The sequence below is a fragment of the Solanum verrucosum genome, unplaced genomic scaffold (assembly GCF_900185275.1).
Source record: "Solanum verrucosum unplaced genomic scaffold, falcon-dt-bn FXZP01000174.1, whole genome shotgun sequence".
Lineage (NCBI taxonomy): Eukaryota > Viridiplantae > Streptophyta > Magnoliopsida > Solanales > Solanaceae > Solanum > Solanum verrucosum.
In genome coordinates, this window is record NW_026020241.1 from 692977 (window position 1) to 701944 (window position 8968).

The window sequence follows — 8968 nt, forward strand, 5'->3', positions numbered from 1 at the left end:
AAGAGGGGATTCTAGACCTTTAAGAATAAGAGGAATTTTATTTTTTTTTCGTTCTTATAATTCTAAAATAAGTTCCTTTTTATTCGCGTTTTGTTTCAACTAAATCCTACTTGTTCTAGGACTAGTTCTTTACTTTCTTTTGTACCCCAAGATTCCATACTTTATTACTACGAACTTGATACACGTTTTGGTTTAATTATAAATCTACAAAGTATTCTCGTTCAAAGGTGATTTTGAGTGGGAAAAGGCAAGTGTGGGTGAGTTTAAAAGAGGGTAAAAGCCATATTAAAAGTGTGATACTTGATCATTTATTCTTTTTTTTTTTTTTAGATGTCTAATTCAGGTGGTGATGAGGAAAGGGCTCGTTTAGAAGCCGAGGTCAAAGGAAGGAACGACTTCACCCTTCAAGCTATGCACCAACAATTTGAGAGATGGACCCTTCAATTTCAAGAGATGAGGGATATGATTATCGAGCAGAATGACACCATAGCTGCAATTAGGAGGGAGAATAATGTTGTACCCCCAAATAATGTTAGACCCCAAGTTAGAAGGAATGTACCCCATATCCCTTTTGTAAATCCTGAATATGATAATGATGATTTTGATGTTGAATTTAATCTAGAAAGAAGAGATAGGAGGGGACAAAGAGGTAGAGTAGAAGATGATAATATAAATAGTATAAAGATGAAGATGCCATCTTTCAAGGGGACAAGGGATCCAGACTTGTACCTTGATTGGGAGAGACGAGTTGAAGCCATCTTTGATTGCCATAACTACTCTGAGGGTAAGAAAGTTAAACTTGCTGTTGTTGAGTTTTCTGATTATGCTGCTTCTTGGTGGAAAAAGCTTGCTAGGGACAGATTGCAAGAGGAGGTACCACCTATTGCTACGTGGGCAGAGATGAAGAGGGTAATGAGGAAGCGATTTATTCCATCATACTTCCAAAGAGATCTACAATCTCGCCTTCAACGCTTGAAGCAAGGCTCCATGTCGGTGGATGAGTACTTCAAAAACATGGATATGGCTATGATCCAAGCTAACTGCATGGAGGAAGAAGAGGCTACAATAGCTAGATTTTTAAATGGTTTAAATACAGAAATAGCTAATGTAGTAGAGATACAACAATATGTAACTTTAGATGAGTTAGTTGATTTGTCTGTAAAAGTTGAAAAACAAATTGAGAAAAAGCAGCAAAATAACTCATGGAGAAGTCGACCAAACACTATCTCTAAGAAGCCATGGTCAACTCAAGAGGGGAAAGCTCCTTCCAAACCTCAAGATGATAGAGGTAAAGGTAAGGTTGAGGAGGGAGGTAAAACCTTTAATCCTAAATCTTCTAAACCTTCAAGTTCTATTCAATGTCACAAATGTCATGGAAGGGGGCATATGATGCATGAATGTCCAAGTAGAAGAAACATCCTACTTAGAGAGAATGGAGAATATGAGAGTGAAAAAAGTGAGGGGGAAGAAGAAGAGGGAGAAGGTGTAAGTGAGGAAGATGATTTGGAACTGCCTAATGATGGTATAATTGGGGTGGTTAGGAGAATTATGACTATCAATTTGGGTAGTGTTGATGAAGGGCAGAGAGAGAATTTGTTTCATACTAGGTGTGGGATAAAAGGGAAGACTTATTCTATGATTATTGATGGGGGAAGTTGTGCAAATGTGGTGAGTTCATACTTGGTGGATAAACTAGGAATTGCATGCATGAAGCGCTCTACCCCATATAGGCTCCAATGGTTGAATGATTGTGGAGAAGTAAAAGTAAACAAACAATGCATGATTTCATTCAATGTTGGTAGGTATGAAGATGAGATTCTTTGTGATGTAGTTCCAATGCAAGCATGTCATGTTTTACTTGGCCGACCTTGGCAGTATGATAGGGATACTACTCATCATGGGAGAAAGAATAGGTATAGTCTTCTGCATAATGGTAAGAAGTATACTCTTGCACCATTATCTCCTTCTCAAGTGTTTGAAGATCAAAAACGATTGAGGGAAACAATGGGAAAACAAAAGGGAGAGGTAAAAAGTGAGCTTGAGGGAAAAGAAAAAGGCCAAGAGATAGAAAAAAAAAGAGATGGCCGAGAGAAAGAGAGAGAGGGCAGCGATCTAAGTAAAGAGGTAAAAGAGGGTGTGAGTAAAAAAATAAAATGTTTTGGTGAGAGGAAAGAGGCTAAGGAAAAGAAAAATGAGAGCCTTTATATAAAAGCCAAAGAGTGTTTGAATGCTAGGAGAGAGGGACTGCCCATAATACTACTTACTTACAAAGAAGTATTGATTAATTTTGAACAACTAACTCCTTCTTTGCCAAATAGTGTTTCTTCTCTTTTGCAGAATTTTGAAGATGTTTTTCCTGATGACACTCCAAAGGGATTGCCACCTTTGAGAGGGATTGAGCACCAAATAGACTTTGTGCCTGGGTCTCAACTTCCTAATAGACCTGCCTATAGGAGCAATCCTGAAGAGACCAAAGAATTACAACGGCAAGTTGAAGAATTGCTTGTAAAGGGATTTGTTCGAGAGAGTATGAGCCCATGCTCTGTTCCAGTCCTATTGGTCCCCAAAAAGGATGGAACATGGAGGATATGTGTAGATTGTCGAGCCATCAACAAGATAACGGTAAAGTATCGCCATCCTATCCCTCGTCTTGATGACATGTTGGACCAACTGTATGGTTCCAAAATCTTTTCTAAAATTGATCTAAAGAGTGGTTACCATCAGATTCGTATGAATCCTGGAGATGAATGGAAAACTGCTTTTAAGACCAAATATGGACTTTATGAGTGGTTAGTTATGCCCTTTGGCTTGACTAATGCACCAAGCACTTTTATGAGACTAATGAATCATGTTTTTAAAGATTTCCATGGAAAATTTATTGTGGTGTATTTTGATGACATCTTGATCTTTTCTCAAAATCTGGATGAACACCTAGAGCACTTAAAACAAGTTTTTGAAGTTCTTAGAAATCAGCGCTTATTTGCTAATCTCAAAAAGTGTACTTTCTGTGTGGATCATGTGGTTTTCTTAGGTTTTGTGGTCAGTTCTAAGGGAGTTGAAGTAGATGATGAGAAAATCAAGGCAATAAAAGAATGGCCTAAACCTAATAGTGTAACTGAAGTTAGGAGTTTTCATGGACTTGCTAGTTTTTATAGGAGGTTTGTGCGAGACTTTAGCACCATTGCTGCTCCTTTAACTGAAGTTATTAAAAAAGATAAGGTTTTTACATGGGGAAAGGAACAAGATGATGCATTTAACTTGCTGAAGGATAAATTGTGTTCTGCGCCTCTTTTGCAATTGCCTGATTTTTCTAAGTCTTTTGAAGTTGAGTGTGATGCCTCTGGTAAGGGCATAGGTGCAGTTTTGATGCAAGAGTCCAAGCCAATTGCCTACTTTAGTGAAAAGCTAAGTGGAGCAACATTGAACTACTCAACTTATGATAAGGAGCTATATGCCTTGGTGAGGGCGTTAGCTACATGGCAGCACTACTTGTGGCCTCGAGAATTTGTGGTCAAGACTGATCATGAGTCATTAAAATACTTGAAGAGCCAAGGTAAACTTAGTCGTAGGCATGCTAAATGGGTAGAGTTTATTGAAACTTTTCCTTATGTAATTGCTTACAAACAAGGAAAGGAGAATGTGGTTGCTGATGCACTCTCAAGAAGGTATGTTTTGATCTCTACTCTTACTTCAAAGTTATTGGGTTTTGACCAAATCAAGTTCCTCTATGCTAATGATTCTGATTTTGGTGAGATTTTTGCTGAATGTAAGTTAGGTCCTTTTGAGAAATTTAATCTTCAAGATGAATTTCTATTCAAGGAAAATAAATTATGTGTTCCTAACTGCTCGTTGCGTGAACTATTTGTTAGGGAAGCACATTGTGGAGGGCTAATGGGACATTTTGGTGTACCCAAAACACTGGAAATACTTTCTGAACATTTTTATTGGCCTAGCATGAGAAAGGATGTTGAAAAAGTGTGTTCTTATTGTCTTGAATGTAAACAGGCTAAGTCTAGAACATTGCCGCATGGTCTTTATACTCCTTTACCTGTTTCTAATTCCCCTTGGATTGATATTTCTATGGATTTCATATTGGGGCTGCCAAGGACTAAGTATGGTAAGGATAGTATATTTGTGGTAGTAGATAGATTTTCTAAAATGGCTCGTTTTATCCCATGTAAAAAGACTAATGATGCATCTCATGTGGCTGACTTGTTTGTAAAGGAAGTGGTTAAATTGCATGGAATACCTAGAACTATTGTTAGTGATAGGGATGCCAAGTTCTTAAGTCACTTTTGGAGAATTCTTTGGGGAAAGTTGGGAACTAAATTGCTATTTTCTACATCTTGTCACCCACAAACGGACGGGCAAACGGAAGTGGTTAATAGAACTTTAGGGAACATGTTGAGGGCTATTTTGAAAGGAAAGTTGACTTCTTGGGAAGATTACTTACCTATTGTAGAATTTGCTTATAATAGGACCTTCCATTCTTCTACTGGTAAGACTCCTTTTGAAGTTGTATATGGATTCAACCCCCTTACCCCCCTTGATTTATTGCCTTTGCCTACTAATGATTTTGCTAATCTTGATGGTAAGAAGAAGGCTGATATGATGAAGAAAATTCATGAACAAACAAGGCTTGCAATTGAAAAGAAGAACAAGGAAGTTGCATTGCGAAGGAATAAGGGCAGAAAATATGTTGTTTTTAAACCTGGTGACTTGGTTTGGGTGCATATGCGAAAGGAAAGATTTCCTTCCAAAAGAAAGACCAAACTAGATCCTAGAGGAAGTGGGCCATACAAAGTCCTTGAAAGGATTGGAGACAATGCTTATAAACTTGATCTTCCTGGTGAGTTCCAAGTTAGTGCTACTTTTAATGTTTCTGATCTTTCCCATTTTGATGCAGATTTGAATTCGAGGACGAATTCTCTTCAAGAAGAGGGGAATGATAGCATCCAAGGAAGCTCTACTCCATTGAAGGACAAGGATGACGCTTTAGAAACTCCAAGGAGGCCCATAACAAGATCTCAAACCAAGGAGTTCAATGATAAGCTCAATGGGCTTCAATCGCGGATCCAAAGGTTTCTTATTGGGGAAGAAGAGCTCAAGCCCAAGGGAGAGGAATTGTCCAAATGCTACAATTATTTGGTGGCCCAAACTCAAGCCCAAGATGAGGAATTTTAAGGTCCAATTTCGTGCAAAAAAGGTCAAGAAGAGTCCAAGAATCAGCCACAACAAGAGTTGCTTTCTGCCCAAGTTTTGAGAGAAGACTAGTCAAACTTTCCAAGATTGTCAAGATTCTTTTCCTAGTTGGGATTTACCTTATTTATTTATTTATATATAGGTTATTAATATTTTCCTTAGTCTATTTATGGTCTCCTAAGTACCATTTAATGCTTTCCTAGAAGTACTAAATTTGTTCCTAGTTAGGTTACTTTATTTCCTTTCTAGAGTAGGATTCCTTGTAATTGTTTTTTTTGGGTTTGGCTTCTTGGACGTTTTTCCCTTCTCCTATATATAGGAGTCCTTTTCATTCATTAAAGACAATTTAGATTGATATTAATAATATTTGGGAGAGTTCTTTGAACCTTTGTGACTTGTTCTTTGAGAATTTATCTTTAAACCTTTACTAGTTTCATAGTTTAAGGTATAAAGTAACTTCTTCTTGTGATATCTTTGGTTTCTTTTTGGTATTCTTTAGAAGGTGATTAGTTTCTACATACTAATTATTGTCTTTAGTTACTCATAAAGCGGTCAAGATCCGAATCTATCGTTTTGATTCGTTTTCTCAAGTAAAGGCGTTAGATTTCTTCCATAAATCTATACGTTGTTACTTGGATCTTTTCAAGGCCTTAGAACATCTAATCTTTGGAAATTCGTGGATCTTTCCTTCGAATTTCCCATATCTTTATTTAGTTTTTTTGTTTCTTTTCTTTGTGCTTCCGCATTCTAATATTTAATTCTCTATTTGTGATCTCCCTTAACCTTGCTGTTATCATCAAGCATCCACAAAAAGGCAGTATTTAAAACACAAATTAAAATAGACAACCCAAATACCCAAATAACACCCAAAGGTGGGCCTCAAATGGAAATAACAACGAATTTGAAAGATAGAATAAAGAAACACAGAGAGAGAGATAAAGAGGTGATCATGGCTACTTCATCAACTCATATGTCTAGTTTTCAATGCTGGGGGTAACCTCCAGAAGGACCGGCGCCACTGAATCTAGTGGCAGGAGATTTGGCCAAGGAAGCATGCACAGCAGCATCTATCATGATTTCCTTAATCTCTGTTATGTCGTCCGTTGTAGCTCTTTCGAACATTTCTTCATCAGTCTCTATTTCTGCTTCAGGATCTTCTGTCTGCTTCGCTCTATCCCGATATCCAATAGTAGTCTAAGGCCTCTCAGGAATTGCTGGAATTTCCACTATTTCAAAGACCATGGACACATTGGTGGCCTCCAAGTGGTTCACATCTTTTTGCAGTTCATCAATGGTTGTTTTTAGAGCTATTATCTCACTAGTGGGCCCTTGATTGTGCTCACACACCGTTATTCTAGCCATTAGGGCATCAATGGTAGTGTTCAGGGGTGTCACAGCATCAGTTAGATCCTTTTGGATCATGCCTCGAACAGATGCTTATAAACAAGCAGTCCGGCGATTGGAAGACAGTGCCATTTGTCCCATCCGGATTAGGGAAGTATGGGTGAGTGGAGGCCTGGAAACAGCGGTAGAAGAGCTTGTATCGTCAGTGAGAGTAGTAGTGGCAATGTACATACTTGAAGGTCCAGGAGTTGGACTAAGCGCCAGTGCTTCTGCAAGTGTAGATCCAGTGGTCAACGCTTCCTTCTGCTTTTTGTCTGCTTGGTCCTTGAGATATTTGGCTTCGATCTTTCGGATGTTGGTAGAGGCTGTGGGCATCACATCTACATCCTCCTTGCAATTCAGAGGTACTCGGGCATTTCTGCACAATACAGTGATTAGTACAAAAAAAGGGAGAGATATTTGGCTTTGTTTTGCACGCATATGGATTTCAGAAGCAATGATAGTTCCCAGATTTATCCTGGTTTTCTCTATGATGCATCCAATACAGGCTGTTTTAGCGAGGCGGAGGATTGATTCGTTCTGCATGACGGAACTGTTGATAAACCCAAACCAATATCTTGCAGCTACGTTTAGATCTTTCCTATCAATTGGGGCTCCTTCTGCTAGCCATTTAAGAGTGTTATCGTATGAGATTAGTGGGGCCAACCACTATTTCATCACATCCAGTTGCTTTGTTCTGATCAAGTAGTAACAGTGATCATCAATCTTAGTGGACATGCCCAAGGCTATGTTGATAGCCTCACTGTCACACACTACTTTCCTTCCTCTGATAACCACGTAGTCAACTGCTTTGAAATATGTGACTAGTCTCTTTCTCTGAGGTACCAATGCACTATAAAACTCTCGGGCAACTTACCCCGTTTCAAATGTGTTCCTCTCAAACACCTATTCGCAGCATGAAGACCACCCTACGCCTTACCCCATTCACTCTCTCGGATGAGTGTTAGGATATGGGACTAGGGCTCACCCTCTCGGGCTAAACCTCATGTCAACCCACTCTTTAGGCCATCAGTCTAGTGGTTATGGTTTCGCGACCTCCCTCTCGAGCAAGCCAAAAACACATGGGTGGCTATGTATTTGCAACTACAAACCCTTTAGATTAAACCACAACCACTAGGTGAAATCACCATTAAAATACATCTAACCTATCAGCAAGCAAGACCCAACAAGAATATCAACCCATATTTGCTAAATCACACCCCAAGAATGGGGTTTTTAGCCACACATCAAGAAATAAGAAATTATACCTAACATGATAATGAAATCAACTGGGTATAAGAATTAAACCTTAAATTAAGCAAAGGAAAATGAATAGAGAAGACCCACTTCCAACTTGGGGAAGAAGAACTCCTTTCTTCAAGTCTCCACAAAACCCTCTCCAAACTTGAGAGAAAAAAAATCAGCTAAAGTATGTTCTAAAGTGAAAATAATAATAATAATTGTTCCACACTAAGACTACAATTCTAACTAGTATTTATAGTTTTAGCAGATTGTTTTGCAAAGATTTGTTCGGCGACATTAGTCGAAATCGCCGATGAACTCGGCGATCCGACTTTTTGTCAGCTCATCACCTTTAGTGCCTTGCCTTTAGCATCCTCGCATTCTAGATCATTGGGCGATACAGTACTGCTTCACGGAACTGATCGGTGACTCGCCGACTACTTCTTTCCTCACCTTTTGATCCACTTCCTACAAGGCTTCGCGTACTGGAATGAAGGGCGGTTCATGTCATTTCGGCGACTCGACAAGTTGAACTCGGCGATCTGTAAGATTCCAATTCTTGTTCTTTTCTGCCCTATTTGCTCCGTTTTGCTCCTAAGTGTCCATGCTTCCACTAAAACTTCAGCATTTTAATCAGGTATTAAGATAAAACAAGCATTCAAGGACACTATTTCTATTAAAATAAAGCCCTAAACGAGTCCAATTTGTGGACTCATCAATAATCAACCCAAGGTAGACCGCCTCAGGGTGATGGAGAACAGACTTATTTTGGTAGCGTATAATAGAGTTGCTAATGAATCCAAACCAATAACGTGCAGCTACACTCAAGTCCCTTTTCTCAATCAGGACTCCTTCCTCTATCCACCTCGGGGTGGTGTCTGAAATGAGAGGTGCCAACCTGCCCTTGAGCTCATCTAATGATGTTATAATGGTAGCCAAGTTGGGGTAGTCAAAGTCTGACACCCTGTCATGTACCGCGTTGATATGATCATGGCTACACTGCACCACTGTCCCTCGTACCACAATGGACCCCACTGGTCTGAATTCACTGGCCTTCTTTCTACTTTTAGGGACCAGGTCACCATATGCAGAGTAGAACTCCCGAACCCATATAGGAATGTAGGGGCCTCGGGGTCTAGTG